This window comes from Erpetoichthys calabaricus, chromosome 12 (genome assembly GCF_900747795.2).
Source record: "Erpetoichthys calabaricus chromosome 12, fErpCal1.3, whole genome shotgun sequence".
Classification (NCBI taxonomy): Eukaryota; Metazoa; Chordata; class Cladistia; order Polypteriformes; family Polypteridae; genus Erpetoichthys; species Erpetoichthys calabaricus.
The window spans coordinates 144,037,179-144,059,407 of NC_041405.2; the positions used below are offsets into that span (position 1 = coordinate 144,037,179).

At 39.3% G+C, this 22,229-nt stretch overlaps 1 protein-coding gene across 1 annotated transcript in view; it reads left to right on the plus strand.

The window, feature by feature from the left end:
- atp8b3 (ATPase phospholipid transporting 8B3) overlaps positions 1 to 3,079 on the plus strand; it is a 74,298-nt gene extending 71,219 nt beyond the window's left edge. Inside the window, exon 29 of the transcript XR_007936529.1 lies at positions 2,650 to 3,079. The gene's annotated coding sequence lies outside the window, so the exon portion shown is untranslated. The remainder of the gene's footprint in view (positions 1 to 2,649) is intronic.
- Positions 3,080 to 22,229: the final 19,150 nt, after the last annotated feature.

Genomic DNA, 22,229 nt, shown 5'->3' on the forward strand with positions numbered 1-22,229 from the left:
TCAAAGGACATTGTCAACCAGAACCAGCAACCTTTAGGTCGATTCCTTAGCCATTACACCTCACATAACACAAATGACTCTTCAGTAAGTGTTTCACTTTTACAGCCAAAATATTTTTATACCAACTTCTAATTTTTATATTTTTTACATCATTTTACTTTTATAAAAATGTGTTCAATATTTGAAAAATATCATGAAGATGTACGAATATAAGAAGACTATAAGAAAAGGTTTAAATTAAAACAAACATTTCAGAACAATATAGCTTATCCATTTCTATTTGCTTAAAATATCGAAACTAATGTCTAACCAAGACTTGGCATTTTCTAGGGTAATACTTTTAGTTGCATTCAACTATTAATTTTAGGGTTGGCACTGTGATTAATGCTACTGCCTTCACAGATCCAGTGTTTGGTTTCAAATCCTCTGACTGGAAGTTGTCTGTGTGGAGTGCGCACGTCCTACATGTGGATTTTCTTTCCATCTTTATAAAAAGGTGCTGATCGGGTTACTTGGCCTTGTGTGAGTGAACATTGAATTTGATGCTGCCAGGATAGGTTCTGATCTTCTGTCACTCTAAATTGATTTGATAATGTTTTAATTTTATTATACTATGCTTGAATATTGTTTAAATTATGTTTAAATAAATTACTTGTAGAAATTTGCATATATGCAGTAGATTTGGAAAGCATTCAGACTCATTTACTTTTTGCAGAGTTCATTGTGTTGTAAATTGAATTTTAAATAAATAGATTTCCTATCAGTCCACACTCAGTAACCCATAGTAACAAAGTGAAAACATGTTTGCAAATTTATTAAAAACAAAAATTGAAATCTCTCATTTATTTAAGTATTCAGACTCTTTTCCATGACACTCCAGATTGTGGCCAGGTGTATCCTGTGTGCTTTATTTCTCCTTGAGATTTCATTTGATTTGATATCCTTGATGTTTCGAGAACTTGACTGGAGTCCACTAAATGTATTAGACGTCATTTAGAAAGGCAGCTGTGTATAAAAGGTCCCACAATTCACACTGCATGTCAGTGCAAAAACCAAACCAAGGAACTCTCTGTAGACCTCTATGATCAGACTGTGGTGAGGCAGAGATCAGAGCAAGGAGATAAAACCATTAGTAAAGCTTTGAGTGTTCTCATAAGCACATTGGCCTCAATAATTGTGAAATTGGAGAAGTGTTAAAACAACCAGGACTCTTTCTAGAGTTGGCCGAGTAAGAGGGACCTTTAGCAGGGATATGAACAAGAGCCCAACAGTTGCTGAGTTTCAGAAGTCCTCAGATGAGATGGGAGAACCTGTCGGAAGGATTTTGATCTCAGCAGCACTCCATCAATCAGGGGGTTATGGTAGAGTGACTAACTCATGCTTGGGGTTTGCCTGATGACATTTAAAAGAATCTGAGAGCATGAGAAAAGTGATTCTTTTGTCTCATGAGGCAAAATTTGAGCTCTTTGGGTAGAACACCAAGCACTACATCTGGTGGAAACCAGGCGCTGGTTATCATGTCTCTGATACCATCTCTCTGGTGAAACACAGTGGTGACAGCATCATGACTGGTCAGAATTAAGGGAAGCGTGAATACAGCCAAATGCAAAGAGGTCCTCAAAGAAATCCTTCCCCAAAGTGCTTGCAATCTCAGACTGGGGCAGCAGTTCACCTTTCAGCACAACAATGACCCAAAGCTTTCAAGCAAGATAACGCAGAAGTGGCTTTGGGAGAAATCTCTGACTGCCCTTGATTGAGTCAGCCAAACTCCAGACTTAAACCCCATAGAACATCTGTGGAGAGAACTGAATATGGCAGTTTAGACATGTCCATCCAATCTAACAGAGTTTGTATGGATCTGCTAAGAAAAATGGAATAAACGGACCAAATCCAGGTGTGCAAAGCTTGTAGGGACTTGAAGACGACTTGAAAGTGTAATTGCAGACAAAGGGGTTTCTTCAGAGTATTGAGTTAAGGGTCTGGATACTTAAATGAATGAAATATTTCAGTTTTTGATTTTTACGAAATTTGCAAATGTTTTTGAAAACATCTTTTCACTTTGTCATTGTAGGTTATTTGGTGTAGATTAATGGGGAGAAATGGCAAATGTGTCACAATACAATAAAGTCTGCAAAAAGTGAGGGGGCATGAGTACTTTCTAAATCCACTGTGTATATATATAAATATATATTATATATATATATATATATATATATATATATATATATATATATATATATATATATATATATATATATATATATATACAGTATATGTACTGTATATATATACAGTGTCTTGCAAAAGTATTCAGTTCCATGACAAATTCAATTTTACTAAATAACAAAGCATAAACTGAATTTTTCTTCTTGGTGATATTTGTACTTTAAAGCTTTGAAACTCAGAATTTGTTTTAATATGTCAATATTTTAAGTTAATTAAAAACCTCAAGAAAATCCCCAGTTTCTGGTTTATATTCTCTCATTGACTACATACTCTCCTATTTTAGCAATAGTTAGACGTATAAATGAGTCTTGCAGGCTATAAACAATCACTTTCCACACTCCTTGGTTAAATTTGATGGGATACAAAGATGACGAGTATAACTAGTGGTCTCTCTGTTGGTATGGAGTTCATACAGAATATTAGGTATACTATAAATGACCCAGAAGATCATTCTATTGGACTAGAGTGCTTCAAAAATGTACAATGTTATTGTTGAAGCAATAACAACTTGAATGATCACAATAGAAATGATCCAGATAGTCAAAATTCTCTAGTCTCATTTATGAAATGTCATCTGTTAGAAAATATTACTGACACAACTGGTATAAGCAGTCTATTTTTATTTGATTGCTTTGTGGATGTTTCTTCACATTAAGCCAATGTACAAATATAGGATAAGATATTAGAGAAATAATTTTCCTGCCTTTCTAAATAATACTAAGGTCTGTGCATTCAGTAAAAGCACAATGTTGTTTTACTGTCTTTTGCATTTCCACAAATAATGCATATTTCATATACTTTCAAGAAGACTATTAAAGGTGAAAGACATATTTTTATTTGACCAGTCAAAATCTCATTTTGCTTTAACTGTCATTGCTGCTCTTACTGTTATAATGTTTTTAGAAATAATGGACAGATATTTTATACAAAAAAAAAAACACTAGCAATAAAGTTTAAGCGAAATTTTTCGAATGTTGCAGCTTGCCACCTTGTGCCACTCTTATGGTGCTAAATGTATTAATACTAAATTCAAAGCCAGGTGACATAACAATAATAGATTAAGCTGTTTGGGATTTGTGCTAGAGTACAATACATTCCATTTCAGGATTGCTCCCCTGTGGACTGAGATGAAACGTGTTTTACCAGAAGCAAGATGACAATTATCTGCTGTCAAGAAGTACTTGCCATTTTAGGAGTTCTCCAAATGAGGGCAGGTGGCTCTGACCTGTTGGTAACTTGGCACAGAGGCAAATTACAAGAAGTCCAGCACACGTGATTATCAGTAAGTTAAATCTAACTGCTTTCTCCTGCTGGTAAAGATCTCCTGAGACTATATTATCAGGCAGCATAGCCCCAGATGGTTACAGTGTTGGCCTGTAAACCAGAAGTTTTCATTCTCAATCCTCATCACTGATTCCCAGAGTAATCCTGCGTGTGTTACTTAGATCTCCAGCAGTCACGCACCCCATTCACATGTAATGGACTTTGCTTTTGTACCTTTACGAATGAAAGATACATTCATGTGAATAACATTGCCGTTTTATCAAAGTGGAATATGAGAGATATCCTAGAAGTTATTGCAACGTTGGAGAAGGAGCCAAAGAATACAAAATATCAAATGTGGGTGGGTTCTTCAAAAGCAAAATCAAAAGACAAATGAAAAAGAGGGTATTGTTACATGATCAACAACATTACTGTATTTATTTGTGTCTTTAGGCAGACAGCTCCAGTGGTCCCAAAGTATTCATAGTAGTATGGTGAAAATGTGTGTCAGATAGGGTAAGCACACAGGGGAAGCTTTTTGATGCCATGATGTCTAATGAAGGCACTCAGGAAAGGTGAAACAATATTTCAAAGAACTTATCATTTACCAGACAGTTGAACCATAATTTTAAATACTCTAAAGTTTTGTCAGTCCTAAAAATACCCTCCCATAATATACATGTGCACCAGCTTGCTTATTTCCACATGATACAGGTATGTAACTAATAGACACTATTATTTTTTAACCCTGGTAATCTACTACACCCAGTTTGATGAATCACCAGGAAGTATGAATTGAAGCCCCTGTGTAACAGCTTCCATGATCAGTTTTCCATTTACCAAGACTTTATGAAGCCATCATTCCACTGTTTAATTATTAATAGTGTGGGTGGTTTTCTATGACTAAGAGCTCTATGTCCTCAGATGCTTTAAGGTCTGTCAGGTTTGAGTTTGGCTGCACATCACCACTCAGCACAGGAGCACAGTCAGACATGGCCAGAGGAACAGCATCACACTGAACCACCACTCCTTTTGAGATGCGTTTCACCAATAAAGCATACCTTGTGAGAAATGTGCGTCTCTTTAGCCTGCCCTGGATCAAAAAGTTAGACATTCTTCCATTGTCTTCGATGCTGCGTTCCCCACCTGTTATAAAGCTTCCTCCACTTCTCTCTATCCGGTGCCACTTCCTACAGGTTTCTTCCTCTTGCACCTCAGTCTCTTGCTTCATCTATCACCATAGCTTTCCACCTCCTTCTTGGCCTTCCTGCTCTTCTCCTTCCTACCAGAACCCATCTTTCCCCTCTTCTTGCTGTCCTTGAGTCATCCATGCATCATACATGTCCTGCCCATTCTTATCATTCTCGATACTCCTATTTTACTCAGTTCCATCTTATCTGTCTTTTTTCCCCTTGTTACTCATCATTATTATCATAATCCTTTTCAAGCATCTTTGGTCAAAAACATCCAGTCTTCCATTAATTACTTAGTTAAATGTCTAGCTTTCAGATCCATACAAGGCTACCCACATTAGTTAAATGTCTAGCTTTCAGATCCATACAAGGCTACCCACACTTTTAGCTTTTTTGTCTTCTTCTTCTTCTGCTCCACAGCAGATCATTTTCCATATCTTTCTGTCCTCGTCATCTTGTTCTGTCACCCCCACCAGCTGCATGTCCTTTCTCACCACATCCATAAACCTTCTCTTAGGCCTTCCTCTTTTCCTTTTTCCTGGCAGCTCTATCTTTAACATCCATGCCCAGCATCTCTCCTCTGCACATGTCCAAACCAACGCAATCTCGCCTCTCTGACTTTGTCTCCCAACCTTCCAACTTGAGCTGACCCTCTAATGTCCTCATTTCTAATCCTGCCCATCCTCATCACACCCAATGCAAATCTTAGCATCTTTAACTCTGCCACCTCCAGCTCTGCCTCCTGCTTTCTGGTCAGTGTTACCGTCTCCAACCCATATAACATAGCTGGTCTCACTACCGTCCTGAAGACCTTCCCTTTCACTCATGCTGATACCCGTCTGTCACAGATCACTCCTTCTCCACTCATTCCACCCTGCCTGTGCTTCTTTTTCACCTCTCCTCCACAATCCCCATTACTCTGAATTGTTGATCCCAAGTATTTAAACTCATCCACCTTCACCAACTCTACTCCCTGCATCCTCACCATTCCTCTGACCTCCCTCTCATTCACACACAAGTATTCTGTCTTGCTCTTACTGACCTTCATTATAGACTCTTAATTTTTGTCCACAATTTCTAACTTAACAAATACAGCTCCTGCCATACCTAATCTCTTCATCACATCCATCTTCACCTCAATCTCACTCCCAAATATGTGAATCTCTCTATTCTTTTCAGCTCTTGGCTTTTATGTTCCAATCTATGTGTTTCTTCTTGTTCACCAATCTTCATCCATTTTGTTTTGGCTATGCTTGTATTTTATCCCAGCTTCTCTGATTCCGATCCAAATACTGTCAACAGCTCTACTAATGCCGTTATACTCACTACCAGAAGTGCTGTTTTGTCTGTGTATTCCTTTCTCTGCAATTCAGCTCTTCAGCAGTGATCTGTTCTTCTACCTCCAATGTGCCTGTCTCTACCAGTATTGTACGCTGGTTAGACACCTGGATATAAAGATTTTATATATATATATTATTGTCTAAAATCCATTACTTAAGACCTAATATTTACAGGTCAGATCTCCTTTAATTTACTTAATTTAACTTCCCCATTGATCATGAAATGATTTTCAAGATCACTCTGAATCTCATCTTCTTAAATCATCATAACATCTGTGTACTTATAAACCTTTATTAATAATTTAAACAATGTTTACAGAATGTAACTTTTGTACTTCCATCACTTTATACTTCTTTTCAACGCTTAAATCTTGCAGTTCCACACTTAAGGCTTATATTTCTAGTTTCATTTTAATTTGCTCCATTTAGCCAATCAACAAGTTCTTCACCTTTTATCAGACATACCTCCTCCTATATCTTACAGTCTTTCTTATCATAAACTCTCTTGGTTTTTCTCTACAATCTTGAAACATTCTCTTTATTAGTGTTACATTCTTCCATTGTTTTGCTTGCTTTTCTTATGTTGATCACTCCCCACTGTTTGATTTTCACCGGGGTGACTTGTTTAAAAAAATGTATTCTATACTAGGTTTGTTACCCATCTAAGATGAGTTGAAATCTCAGCAATCAATGTAGACATCCACGTTACTATTTGCAGTGCACCATGCAATGCATATGTCTCTGTTATAAGTCATTTGGTATGGAATTCATAAACACAGTGTTAATGTTTGTGATGCACCTCCTGTTGGAATGACAAATGCAATGCTTTCCATTACTAAGAAATGTTTGTGATGTGCCATCTGTTGGAATGACAAATGCACTGTGTATGCCTCTGTTGTATGTCATTTGGCATGGGATTCGTAAAAGCAGTGTTGCAGTCTGTGATGCAATGCATTTTATTATTAAAAATGTTTGTGAAGTGCCATCTTTAGGAATGTCAGAGACATAGAAACCGGATGGACACAAAGACAGACACTTATGCTTTTATTAAGGTGGATAGTACAATGTCTGTTGCTATTTTTTGCTGGTTAAGTCATTTGTTTCCACTTTTCTTCCACCTCTCTTCACATTTTCTTTGACATTTTGATCTCTTGAAACATATGGAGTGCATTTTCCTCTTCTCTACACTCTTGGACTCTTTTTTATCATTTCCCAGTTGTCTTTTATAACAAGCCACCCTGGTTGGTAGCACCTCTTTCACTGCCTGCTACACAAAATCCTTTTGCTTATTACTTGCTTCTGAACCACTTCTGATTCCTCATAAGAGAAGAATTTTGTTCTGAAAATTGGTGATTCTTTCTCTGTAAACTAAACTAGCTTCTTTCAAAATTTTTTCCTGATTTCTCGATTTTCTCCTTTGCACTATTTCGATAATGTTCTGTCTTCGATTGGTTTGTTTAACTCTGGTCTATATAATTTGATTCCTCTCAATATGGTTCAAAAGAAATAACCAACCATTTCTGTAATTTTCTCTTGTCCATATATCACTGCATTCCCTATCACAGCAGTATGTCTCAATATTTACATTTTATTAATGTAAATAACTTTTTCCCCTTTTATTTTTTCTCTCATGATTACTCCTCTTTTTTGGTTTTTCACACTTCTCTCCCCAAAAGAAACACACATCTCTTTGGGGGTAAAAAGGCCGCAGCCAAAAACAGTATAGGTAATGGTGTGTCTGTAAACAAAAGTACCCAGATTTGAATGTGCCGCACCTATGAGGGACATTCAAAATGTTTCCGCACATTTTTTTAAATCTATCTATTAAGAATTTCGAAAACAAATGACATCACTTTTCTATATAGTTACCTTCCTTTACGATGCAATTTTCCCAGCATCATACCAATTTTTTAATTCCCAAGTACTACACCTCCTGCCTTCACCATTTCCAACACAAATATAAAAGTGCAGAAACGCTTTGAACGTCCCTCGTATTTCAAAACACTCTGAAGTTTCCCAGAAATACTGACGACTATGCCAGCTGTACATACGGTGGTCAGGGTACCCTTGTTAACTCTATTTAGCAGCCAATGATTCAAACTTAAATAATGTAGTAAAAAAACAGAGTAGGTGAACACTGAGGTGCCTTCCTCTGTGGTGTTGTTTGATCAAATGATAACGATTTTATGGGATGGGATTTTTAAATCAGCACACAAGAAGAGGGGTTGTCTCAGTAGTGGTTTTAGCTCTTCTTCTGATTGGAGTCTTCATTTCTGATGAAAGTGGTGAAGAGAATGTGTGGCCCCCAAATCCTTCACCTGTTCACCCTTCAAACCAGTGCCCGAAAGAGGCGTATGCTGGCAATGCAAAAGTAAGCTCAGCTGAAAACATGTTAGATAAGGATTTAATGGCAAGGTACCCTCTCACAAACTTTGCTCCCTTTGTGGATCGTGGATCTATCTAGTCTCCATGTACAGAGTGCATGACTTGGAATCAGCCAGTACTTCAGCAGTAGGTCATTAATGTCAAAGAGCCTGAGCAAAATTACATCTCCTGTTAGGGGAGAAGACTCGACATGCTTTGAAAGGGTCATCTGTACTTCTTGGAACAGAGAATGAGGTGGTTCAAGTTTCTATTTGATGTTGCATTAGCAACGCCTTACATCAGACATGATGCTGGTGTCTATGCCGTTACTTATGTATATTTTAAAATGAACTGTCCATTAAAAGGAGCAAATATAAGAGGTAAGAAAAAGGTCAGGCAGGTGAGTTTAGCATTCCAAAGGAGAGTATGAATCCCACTGAGATGTACTGCTAAAGGTTTTAAGAGCAGTCAATCTGCAAGGATTTCAGTCTGCTAAATATCACAGCCAAACACAAGATGAAGGCATTCAGAACCATCACAGAGGCTGCAGAGAGAACCTTGAAGTTGATGTGAATCAGAAGGAGTGATCTCTGAGCTGGTGGACAAAAGTCAGGTTTTCATCAAGCCAGATTTAGATCAAGGTGTCCAATGTTGACAGGCAGAAAATACCCCCAGGAACATCAATTATGGGGCCTCCAAGTGCAATAGAGGATGAAGGCAAAAGAAACGTATTGACTGGATAGATAGATAGATAGATAGATAGATAGATAGATAGATAGATAGATAGATAGATAGATAGATAGATAGATAGATAGATAGATAGATAGATAGATAGATAGATAGATAGATAGATAGATAGATAGATAGATAGATAGATAGATAGATAGATAGATAGTGTGGCGAGCAGCTAAGGGTGGTATCCAGCCAAGGACTCCCAGAAGGACCAGAGGAGGGATTACACCTCCTCCCACGAGGGGGCGACCGCCCTGGTGGCTTCGGGGACCATGGGAAAGGAACATGGAAGCTCAACCCTATAGGGGCCCGTGGTCACCTCCAGGGGGTGCCCAGCTGCCTGAGGAGCCCTGGCCCTCAACACTTCCTCCACACCCAGAAGTACTTGGTGGACGAAGACCAGGGACACCTGGAGTGCTTCCGTGTGCACAGCCAGCACTTCCGCCACACCAGGGAGTGCCGGCAGGAGCTTGTTGGGAGGCACCTGGAGCAAGTCCGGGTGGATATAAAAAGGGGCCGCCTCCCTCCATTCGATGGCTGGAGTCTGGTGGATGAAGGACAGAACTCAGAGGAGAAGAGTGGAGGCGGACCAGAGGAGAGAGGCATTGTGAAGAGGCCTGGACTTTGTGGGTGAAAAGTACGGGAGTACTGGGTTGTGTGCTGTCATTTTTATATAGTATGTTCAATAAACGTGTGTTGGGTTTCAAGCCTACGGTGTCCGCCTGTCTTTGTCCGGGCTGGCTACCACAATAGATAGATAGATAGATATGAAAGGCACTATATAATAGATAGATAGATAGATAGATAGATAGATAGATAGATAGATAGATAGATAAGGCATTATGTAAAGAGATTTACAGTAGTACATATACTGTATATATATGCTGTTTATGTACTGTATAAGAAAAGACACTATACAAAGATATATATACACAGTACATTATTTATATACTGTATGTGTGTATATAAAAGACATTGTAAAAATATTCTGTGGTCTGATACATTTTTCATTTGCTCATGCCATGAAATTTCACATGTATAATTCATGCCACACTCCATGCAAGGCACTGTATGAGAAGCTTCTCAATTTCATCCCTGTGTGAAATCTTCTGTGCTGCTCCTTCTACAGAGGCATCAGTTCTGGATCCACTGCTTGTTCATTAGGAAAGGCTCCATTGTTGTAGCCACTGACGTAATCGTTTCACATGAGATCGGTCTTTTGTTGAGACAATGCCTTCTCATCTCACTCCCTCCAATAAATGTTTCCAAAACACCCTTTGTTTGCAGTAATGTTTGGAGACACCTGTGGCTGTGCCTCGCCTCTATCACCTGAGGTCAAGAGAGTTTATTGGGTGTTTCAGTATTTTATATTTATAGTGATCTTGAACTTTATTCTTAAATGTGGAATAAACTGTTTCATTATTTTCTTACTTTCCACATCATGGGAGTTTGCTTTGATCATGAGGGCATTTCTAATGTGCTGAGTATCACTTAATATCTCAGAATATTAAATACGCATTTGGTCTTGCATTAGAAATTCAAGACACAAGATACTCAGTGATTAGGGCTTTGGCACTTGACTGTTAATCACAAGGAAATACAATGTGATTGTCTGAATCCTGCCCAATTCCAGTATTGTCAGCCTGGAAGAAGAATTCTAGTAGTCAACATAACTCAACTCACCAAATCCATGTAAAAACACTCTTGAAATACACCAGGAAGTCTAATAACTGAAAAAGAGTGAGAGACACACAGAGGACAAGCTCTGCTCATTATGAGAGCCTATTGTTAGAAATCAGGGTTAGGCCATAACAACTACTGGCAATGCACTTATACACCTTTTAGTCCTGTATGGAAAATAAATAGGTGTCCCAGCTGGACCCCGAACTTTCTATGTCATTGCTGTTTCATAAAGCTCAATCTAAAATTATGTACCAGTCAAGTGCTGGTGTGAGTAAACATCTCTGTAAAACAAAACATCAAGGGATAATCAAGTGTTTACGCAGGCAATTGAGTTTCTGGAGCCATGTTGGTGGAGACCCTTGAACCACTCGATGAGGAACTACTCATCATAAGGTAGATGGATCAAAATTCTAACTTCAGCACTCTTGGAAAACATTCTTCCCTAGTCTCGATGCATGCTCAATAATCCAGGTAAGGAAATTCTAGAAAGTTGATTCTGTTCATCTGGACATAGTTTTTTTTTTTTTTTTTTTCCAAGAGAGATACGTGTCATCACTCATCCAAGTGACTTCCTCAGTCTCAGTTGACTGCAGGTTTCTCCAACCTTATAAACAGTACCTTTGCATAATGACCGAAAATAGTACCATTGACTAACGATGGGCCGTGTGACCAATGATATGCAGATTGTCCGTTGATCAATGGCCATGAGTACCATTCACAGAGAGTTGGGGAATGGCTGCAATCACAGCATTGTAAGATGGTGAAAGATGTACCCTTAGGCCCCCTCCTCAGTTCAGAGATGGTCATTCCTTTTTCACGTAAATGGCCTCCTTGAGTCCTCGCTCAAACCAGCATTCCTCCCTGTCCAGGATGTGCACATCTTCATCAATGAAAGAGTGACCACTGTCCTGTAGGTGTAAATATACTGTAACGTATCTCCGTTGGAAAAAAAAAAAAATCTATGTCCAAATGAACAGAATCAACTTTCTAGAAATTCTTCCCTAATGTGACTGCGAAACTTCATATGCCTTCTTGTTCACACCCAGACTGAAGTCCCATCTGTTCTTTCTTGTTTAGTATTTGCTGTACCTTTATGTAAGACACTGTGAACTATACTAACTTAAATGGTTAGTCCTGACAGCTATGGACAGAATATGCTAATGGAAAAAAGAAATGTAACACCGATTGTTGGATTGAAATTTCAACCTTCACTGCAGGAACAATACAAACAAAAGGGATAGAAAAGCAACACAACAGGAAAACAAAGCAAATAAACCCCTTCGGGATCTTGTGTGACATCATCTTAAAGCCACCAAAGCCAGACATGGGCATGAAGAAATGTGGGTGCTGGATAGGCAGTGCCATTAGTGGCTACGGCACTAGATAGATAGATAGATAGATAGATAGATAGATAGATAGATAGATAGATAGATAGATAGATAGATAGATAGATAGATAGATAGATAGATAGATAGATTAAAGGCACTATATTACTATATGATAGATAGATAGATAGATAGATAGATAGATAGATAGATAGATAGATAGATAGATAGATAGATAGATAGATAGATAGATAGATAGATAGATTAAAGGCACTATATTACTATATGATAGATAGATAGATAGATAGATAGATAGATAGATAGATAGATAGATAGATAGATAGATAGAAGGCACTATATTACAATATTATATATGAAAGACACTATATGATAGATAGATAGATAGATAGATAGATAGATAGATAGATAGATAGATAGATAGATAGATAGATAGATAGATAGATTAAAGGCACTATATTACTATATGATATATGAAAGGCACTATATGATAGATAGATAGATAGATAGATAGATAGATAGATAGATAGATAGATAGATAGATAGATAGATAGATAGATAGATAGATAGATAGATAGATAGATAGAAGGCACTATATTACTTTATGATATATGAAAGGCACTATATGATAGATAGATAGATAGATAGATAGATAGATAGATAGATAGATAGATAGATAGATAGATAGATAGATAGATAGATAGATAGAGTGAATCCAGAAAGTATTCACAGCGCATCACTTTTTCCACATTTTGTTATGTTACAGCCTTATTCCAAAATGGATTAAATTCATTTTTACCTCAGAATTCTACACACAACACCCCATAATGACAACGTGAAAAAAGTTTACTTGAGATTTTTGCAAATGTATTAAAAATAAATAAATTGAGAAGGCACATGTACATAAGTATTCACAGCCTTTGCCATGAAGCTCAAAATTGAGCTCAGGTGCATCCTGTTTCCCCTGATCATCCTTGAGATGTTTCTGCAGCTTAATTGAAGTCCACCTGTGGTAAATTCAGTTGACTGGACATGATTTGGAAAGGCACACACCTGTCTATATAAGGTCCCACAGTTGACAGTTCATGTCAGAGCACAAACCAAGCATGAAGTCAAAGGAATTGTCTGTAGACCTCCGAGACAGGATTGTCTCGAGGCACATATCAGGGGAAGGTTACAGAAAAATTTCTGCTGCTTTGAAGGTCCCAATGAGCACAGTGGCCTCCATCATCCGTAAGTGAAAGAAGTTCAAAACCACCAGGAATCTTCCTAGAACTGGCCGGCCATCTAAACTGAGCGATCAGGGGAGAAGGGCCTTAGTCAGGGAGGTGAGCAAGAACCCGATGGTCACTCTGTCAGAGCTCCAGAGGTCCTCTGTGGAGAGAGGAGAACCTTCCAGAAGGACAACCATCTCTGCAGCAATCCACCAATCAGGCCTGTATGATAGAGTGGCCAGACGGAAGCCACTTCTTAGTAAAAGGCACATGGCAGCCCGTCTGGAGTTTGCCAAAAGGCACCTGAAGGACTCTCAGACCATGAGAAAGAAACTTCTCTGGTCTGATAAGACAAAGATTGAACTCGTTGGTGTGAATGCCAGGCGTCACGTTTGGAGGAAACCAGGCACTGCTCATCACCAGGCCAATACCATCCCTACAGTGAAGCATGGTGGGTGGCAGCATCATGCTGTTGGGGTTGTTTTTCAGTGGCAGGGACTGGGAGACTAGTCTAGGATAAAGGGAAGATGACTGCAGCAATGTACAGAGACCTCCTGGATGAAAAACCTGCTCCAGAGCGCTCTTGACCTCAGACTGGGGGTGACGGTTCATCTTTCTGCAGGACAACGACCCTAAGCACACAGCCAAGATACCAAAGGAGTGGCTTCAGGACAACTCTGTGAATGTCCTTGAGTGGCCCAGACTTGAATCCGATTGAACATCTCTGGAGAGATCTTAAAATGGCTGTGAACCGACGCTTCCCCATCCAACCTGATGGAGCGCTTGAGAGGTGCTGCAAAGAGGAATGGGCGAAACTGGCCAAGGATAGGTGTGCCAAGCTTGTGGCATCATATTCAAAAGACTTGAGGCTGTAGTTGCTGCCAAAGGTGCATCGACAAAGTATTGAGCAAAGGCCTGTGAATACTTATGGACATGGGATTTCTCAGTTTTTTTATTTTTAATAAATTTGCAAAAACCTCAAGTAAACTTTTTTCACGTTGTCATTATGGGGTGTTGTGTGTAGAATTCTGAGGAAAAAATGAATTTAATCCATTTTGGAATAAGGCCGTAACATAACAAAAGGTGGAAAAAGTGATGTGCTGTGAATACTTTCTGGATGCACTGTAGATAGATAGATAGATAGATAGATAGATAGATAGATAGATAGATAGATAGATAGATAGATAGATAGATAGATAGATAGATAATTTCACCCAGACCTGTCTAGTCTCCCAGTCCCCAACCCCACAGCCACCACAACGCTTCACTGTTGGGTTGGTATTGCACAGTTGATGAAGACCTGCTTACTTTCCTCCAGATATAATGGATTCATGGTTTAATAGTTTCATCTGACCAGAAAGTTTTAGGTGTTTTTTTTTTTTACAAATATCAAAATAGCAAGTGGCCTTCCATACGTGTTCTGCTGAGGAGAGGCGTCTATCTGGCCACTTTGTCATAAAGCCCAGATTAGTGGAGCGTTGTAGTGATGCCTGTCTTTCTTGAACTTTCTCTAATCTCCACAAAGGTTCCCTGGAGCTTAGCTGGAGTGATCATCAGGTTCTTGGTCACCTGTCTTACTAAGGCTCTTCTCGCACAATTGTTTAGTTCTAGGAAGACTCGTGACTGTTTGAAACTTCTTCCATTTAAGAATTATGGAGGCCATTGTGCTCTTGTGAGCTTTCAATTCTGCAGGATTTCTTGTAGCTTTCTCCATATCGGTACCTTGACACAGTCCTGTCTCTAATTTCTGGAAGGCCATTCCTTGTACTTGATGACTTGATTTATGTTCAGCTGTGGGACCTTCTACAGACAGGTGTGTTCTTTTCTGATCAGTCTAATCGATTGAATTGACCAGAAGTAGACCTCAAATAAGGTGTTAAAACATGTCAATGATGATCAAAAGAATGGGAAGCAGCTGAACCCAATTTCAAGTGCCATAGCAAATGGTTGAATACTTGTGTTGATATGATATTAAAATTTATTTTTTCTTTCTTTTTTGTTAAATTGGTTAAAAAAATATCTAAAATCATGTTTTTGTTTTGTCATTCTGGAGTGTTGAGCATTGCTTGATGTGGGAAGTAATGAATTTAAATGATTTTAGGCACAAGGCTGAAACAACAAAGGGTGGCATGGTGGTGCAGTGGTAGCCTTATAGTTAGGAGACCTGGGTTCACTTCCCGGGTCCTCCCTGCGTGGAGTTTGCATGTTCTCCCCGCATCTGCGTGGGTTTCCTCCCACAGTCCAAAGACATGCAGGTTAGGTGCATTGGCGTTCCTAAATTGTCCCTAGTGTGTGCTTGGTGTGTGTCTGTGCCCTGCGGTGGGCTGGCACCCTGCCCAGGGTTTGTTTGCTGGGATAGGCTCCAGCAGACCCCCGTGACCCTGTGTTAGGATATTGCAGGCTGGATAATGGATGGATGGATGAAACAACAAACTGTGAAAGAAGTGAATGGTCTGAATGCCTTCTGAATCTGCTGTGTACTGCAATTGTGTCCGTAACTCCACAAGTGGAGAGTCAATGGTGTAGACTGTGTGTGTAACATTGTCTTTTTTTAAAGCACCTTTTAATGGAGAACACCATCCCATGGTGCTTACTTGAATAAATTATAGCATTGTAATTTCTTTATTAATTTGAAGTGAAGTAACTTGTGTGGGCTCTTACAGTGACTAAATGCTTTGGCTGCTCCTGGAAATTTTTCATTTCATATAGTGCCTTTTCAATTGTACACATACACTTACCAGCCCCTTTATTAGAGTACGCCTTACTATTACCAAGTTGGACCCCCTTTTGCCTTCAGAACTGCCGTAATTCTTCATGTTATAGATTCAACAAGGTGCTGGAAACATTCCTCAGGGATTTTACTCCATATTTACATGATAGCAGCACACAGTTGCTGCAGATTTGTCAGCTGCATATCCATGATGCAAATTTCCTGTTCCACCAAATCCCAAAGGTGCTCAGCTGGATTGAGATCTGGTGACTGGGGAGACCATTTGAGTACAGTGAACTAACTGTTATGTTCAATAAACCAGTTTGAGATGATTTGAGCTTTGCAACATGATGCGTTATCCTGATGGTAGCAGCCTTCAGAAGATGGGCACACTATGGTCATAAAGGGATGGACATGATCAGCAACAATACTCGGGGAGGCTGTAGCATTTAAAATATGCTCAGTTGGTACTAAGGAGCCCAAAGTGTGCCAAGAAAATATCCCGCACACCATTATACCACCACTACCAGCCAGGACTATGGATACAAGGGAGGATGGATCCCTGCTTTCATGTTGTTGATGCCAAATTCTGACCCTACTCATCAGACCAGACCTTGCAACGTTTTTCCAGTCTTCTATTGTCCAGTTTTGGTGAGCCTGTGTGAATTGTAGCCTCAGTTGCCTATTCTTAGCTGCCAGGAACGGCACCCGCTGTGGTCTCTTGCTGCTGTACCCCATCTGCCTCATGGTTTGATGTGTTGTGAGTTCTGAGATGCTCTTCTGCATACTTTGGTTGTAATGAGTGCTTATTTGAGTTACTGTTGCCTTTCTTGAACCAGTCTGCCCATTCTTCTTTGACCTCTGGCATCAACAAGGCATTTTTGTCCAGAAAACTGTGGATATTTTTCCTTTTTTGGACCATTCTCTGTAAACCCTAGAGATGGTTGTGCATGAAAATCCCAGTAGATCAGCAGTTTCTCAAATACTCAGACCAGCCTGTCTGGCACCAACAACTATGCCATGTTTAAAGTCACTTCAGTCTCATTTCTTCCCCATTCTGATGCTCAGTTTGAACTTCATCAGGTCATCTTGACAATGTCTACATGTCAAAATGCATTGCGTTGATGGTATTTGATTGTCTGATTAGATATTTGCATTAACAAGTAGTTGCACAGGTGTACCTAATAAAGTGACTGGTAAGTGTACAGTGCAATATCTTCAATATTTCTAAAATATGAGGAGGGGACTGTCCAAAGTGAGTCAGTGGAGTGGAGTGGAGTGAAGTGTGCAGGATTTTTTGTTCAATGGCTGAACTGCTAGGCCTACTCTTTAGTGCGGGTCTGACTGCTCTTGTCCTTGTTGTTACGAACTTCTGATTTACAGGCCAACTGAATAATTAATTAAAAATATAAATGAATTAATTTGAATGTCATACATGATAAGGACACAATAGAATTTTTTTAACAGTTGCTCAAGATGAGCCAAAATAATTTTCCGAAAGCAATAGTAATAACAATGGCAAACAGACTTGCAGACAAGAAGATGAACATCCCACACTGCTGTGAATGATTAGAAAATAATTTATTAACATAAACTTACAACACAGTAATTAACAGAAATAAAAAGATGACAATGTATCATTTGAAAGCTTTTTTTTTTTTGTTTCCCCCTTAAAAATTGCCACGGTGTTGAGAGGCTGCAGAAAAACCCGTTTGACCTCAACCCAGCCGCTGGGCATTATGGGAAACATGGTCATCACGTCCCCATTTTTCCACTCCTAAGTCCCCAGGGCCATGCTGATTAAACCCTGGAGAGGATTCTCCCTAACAAGCCTATATATATATATATATATATATATATATATATATATATATATTTCCATATATATATATATTTTTTCCACTTAAAGAGATTGGCTTGTTTTTATGTTTTCTTCCCCCACTGTCAGAGTCTCTGCAGGTGAGTTCCAGTCTCTTTCCAATAACTTTTTTTTTTTGTTTTTATTTTTTTTTTTAATTTCCTCTTATTTATTTATTCATTTATATATTAATGTTCTTTCTCACAAATGTATTTATTCACTAGCACTACATTAAAGTTCCCAGCAACTTCCAACAATCTCTGGTTGTAAGCATCAGCTCCAAGGCAAGACAGGCCATTGCTTTTCATGTGCGTGTGGCTGAGACCCCCGACTCGTCCCTCTCCGCCACTCCCCTATGGAGAATGAGTTGCACTCCTCTGCCACTTCACTTTTCTGATTGCCATTTGCACTTATGCTGCATCTCCCCCTAGCGGTGAACTTTGGGAGCAGCTCTTTGGATCCTTAATTAAAGAAGGGTCTAATATTTTAATGAATTGTCTATGGTTGTAACTCTTTAAGTTTTTCTTAAACAGCTGGATGCTCTGAGCACTGTCCCAGAAGTGAAAACGTTTTTTTATTTTTTACACCTAAAGTGTAGGCAGGGAGGGAAGGCAGTCTACAGTAACTGCTCTCAGCTGCAGTATATCCTTCATTTCTCTCAGTCTGTTTTTCTCATTTTGTTTTCAACATTTCTGCATTCGTAACATAAAGCAAATGAGGGCATAAAGCTCTCTGGATCCATGATGCTACCCTGGAAGCTTCAAGGAAGAGGTGAAGGACTAAAACTTAATAAGGCTGTTGGAATATTATGTGCCAGTGATCTGTAATAAGCAGTCCTTTCACATTGCTTGGCTATAAATGGTGTTTAATAAAGTGAGGAGCACTTTACCTGAGGGGCTGCAATGCATGATCTACTTATCAAAGTCTAATCCTTCTACTCACTTAAAATTTTCACGAGAGGCAGTAACCAATCTCGGCAATCCAGGATATAAGACTCTGTGCATCGAAAGTCATATTCACTAAGCCACATCAGATCATTTTGAAGCCAGCAGCATGTCATAAGAGTCCACCTGGGAAACTGAGGTGGACACCGAGCCAACTCCATAAAGAACATAACCCAAATAGAAATGGACTTGGGGTCCAGGCACTGCAACACCATGCCATCCCGTGACTAAACTACTTGGAAGGAGTTCCTGATTAAAAACAAGGCCATTGTTAGCATACAGCATACAAAATCATGTGTAGCTTTTTGCATGCTCTCGTGCATCTGCAGGAGTGTTTCTCCAGCTTTTCTCCCACATCCTACAGATGCGCAGTTCATCTTGATTGGTGACTTTAAATTGCTGTGCCTTATGATTGACTTTAGCTTCTAAATTAGACCCATAGGTGATTTTGCCTTTTAATGGACTGGTGCCCTCATTCAGCGTTGGGTCCTAAATTGACCCAATGAGTGAATTAAACCCTACATCGTACTCCTGTCCAATCCAGGGATACTTAAACTGACAACCTAGAGCGTAAGAACGTCAAACTTTTATATAACTGGGTTATCGTGCCTTTAAGGTCTCATCCATCTTTTAGTTTTCTAACACACTGAACCTATGAGATGCCAGTCCAATGGCAGGCATACTCACACACACAAACCTCTTAACATGATGTAAAGGAATTTGAGATCTGCACGATACCCTGGAGTAAACCATCTAAAGTGCTCTACATGGATAACGACCAGGCTGGGAACTGAACCCAAGTCCCTGTCAACCCCAAATGCAAAGAGAATTCTCCTCAAATGATGTGGCAGGAGTGTCTCGTACGGAGGTGGTGATGATGCACATGACATACAACTGAACATCCACCACCCCAATGCAACCTGGCTGCTGAACATTGGACCCTTTTGCAGACAGTGAAGCATAGTGGGGATGGGATTTTGGGTGTGGAGATGGGGGACTTTCTCAGGGGGCTCAAAGTAGATTGTACACTGTGGCCTGGTTAACCAAGCCTTGGTGTTTGCATAGCTTTTTGTGCAGGTAAGAAACAAAAAAGTGCGGTTTGGTGAAGCCACCGAGACTAAATGTGACGCAAATCCTCAAGTTGTAATACAAAGTAAAAGAGAACAAATGGAATAAGGAAATTTTAGCTTGAGGCCAGGGAGTCAGACTTTTGGTGAAATCTCAAGGAAGTCCCCCCAATCCCCCACCACCGCTACAATTCCTGATCTGGCAGCCCTCCAGTCGATATGCCACCCTTCTAATGATTGTCCTCCCCCTTCGTCTGCAGGGGAGCAGATTTGAGTGACGTCTCAGCTGAAGCGACTGCTGGACCAGTACCCTGACAACTGGCACATCCCTTTTTGTTTGCCTATAAGACTGGCATTACTGGTGCTTAAAGCCTACATACATACACACACACACACACACTCACACACACATCCATGAACCCCCCAGGCGATTTCAGTGGAGGAGCTCTGGCCTCTGTTAAGAGAACCTGCAATATTAGGGATAACCTTCAAAAAGGTGGATGGGGTGGGTTGGAGATGCCAGTGAATGTGGAACTATAGACCAAAGTTTTAGCCTTGGTACGTCTTGGCTTGAGAGCTGTGCCCCAATCTACTCTTCCAAAAAATAAAAAATAATAAAAAATTAAAAAAAAACAAATAAACAAAACTGATTGTCCACTTATCAAACAAAGACACTTTCTTGTGATTGAAATACACAATAACAGAACAGGGAAACGATTATGCCATTTTGGGGTCTTCCATTTACATGTACTAACAATCACATTTCTATTCTTGCCCAACCAAAAGGAGGCCCTACATAGGTTTTTTAGGTCCCTGGACCCCTTCCCTCAAGCCCACCCCTTTTGCCCTCATCCCAGCAAGGCTTCCTCGCTACACCTTCCTTAACTCCTTTCACCCTGACTGACTGACTGGCCACGGCTGACCAATCTCTCCATTGTGACCTTTTCCATATTCAGCTAATTCTGAAAACATCCGACGGCGCATTAACATTTACATAGAAACGATAAAAACAGACAAACAAACAAACAAAAAAAACCAACAAAACCAAAGTTCTCACAATGCAAACAAATAATGAATTATTTTTTTTAACCCTTTTCCCCCATGCATTCCGTTGGTTCAAAAGATGACAGCTCCTTTTTTAATATGATTGTTGTTTCCCCAAGACTAATTATGTCATTAGTTCTAGAAAGAGTACATATCCATGCAAAAAATCATAACTTTTTTCCTTTTTGTCTTATATTAATTTAACACATAACACATAGAAATACTGTAGTTAAGACATGACCGCGAAACCAAAACACATTGGGAAAAAAAAAAAAGTTCTGCTAAATTTTCGATTCATATTCTTAAATTTTTAAATATCTGAAAAAGGGCTACTTTTTTTTCTTTTTTTAAAATTTGAAAATATGAAAATGTGTAAACTCCCCTGGGATTACTCTTCCCTTCCGGACAAATCAGCGGCTTGGGATTCGCACCCACCTTAACATTCAATGAGTCTTCCTGTATTGAACATGTGAACAAAGGATACATGCCAACTCTGCAAAATTATAATTTAACAGTATAAAGCTTCAAGTCACAAGTTCCAAAACTAACTATTCTTTTTTTTAATCACATAAATTTTACATTAAACATTTGAGGTATTTCAGAAAAAATTGTCAAAATTCTTCCTTGGTCTGTGTTCTGAAGGAGGCCACGCTTTCTGGTACGGGATGGGGCAGACGGGGCGCACAACGTGAATCTTTGGTGCTGTCTTTGGTATAAGAAGGCGTCTGGAGGGAGATGGGACACCGAGCACGGGCTGCGCTCTCCAAAGCGCTCTGGCGACACCTGCTGTTAGGAAAGTTATTTGTTTTTAATTTTTCTTCCCAATTTGCTGAAAGAACTATGACGTAGAAAAAGGCATAAAAGTGAATAAATATAACACTTAAATTTTATAAATGGTAAAGTGCTTATCTGCATTAACATTTTTATTTAATTTAGAAGCGTAACATTTAATTTTTTTTTTTTTAAAGAATGAAACAACCTTTTCCCCGTAAATTAGTTTAACATTATCAAGACATTAAAGACGATCGCCACCTCGATGAGCGCAGCAGTGAGTATTAAGTATGAGGGGATTACATGAGTGGTTTTGATGATGTTTTTGGGTGCAGACGGAGGTGGGTCAGCATTACCAGCCTCTTTCAGAGAGTAAAGTGTGCTCTGTTATGAGGAAAACATTTAGGGAATGGCAAACACGGAGTAGTTATGAGAAGAGGTCTCCGTCTGCTCTCTTCATCTTATTAGAGACAAGTG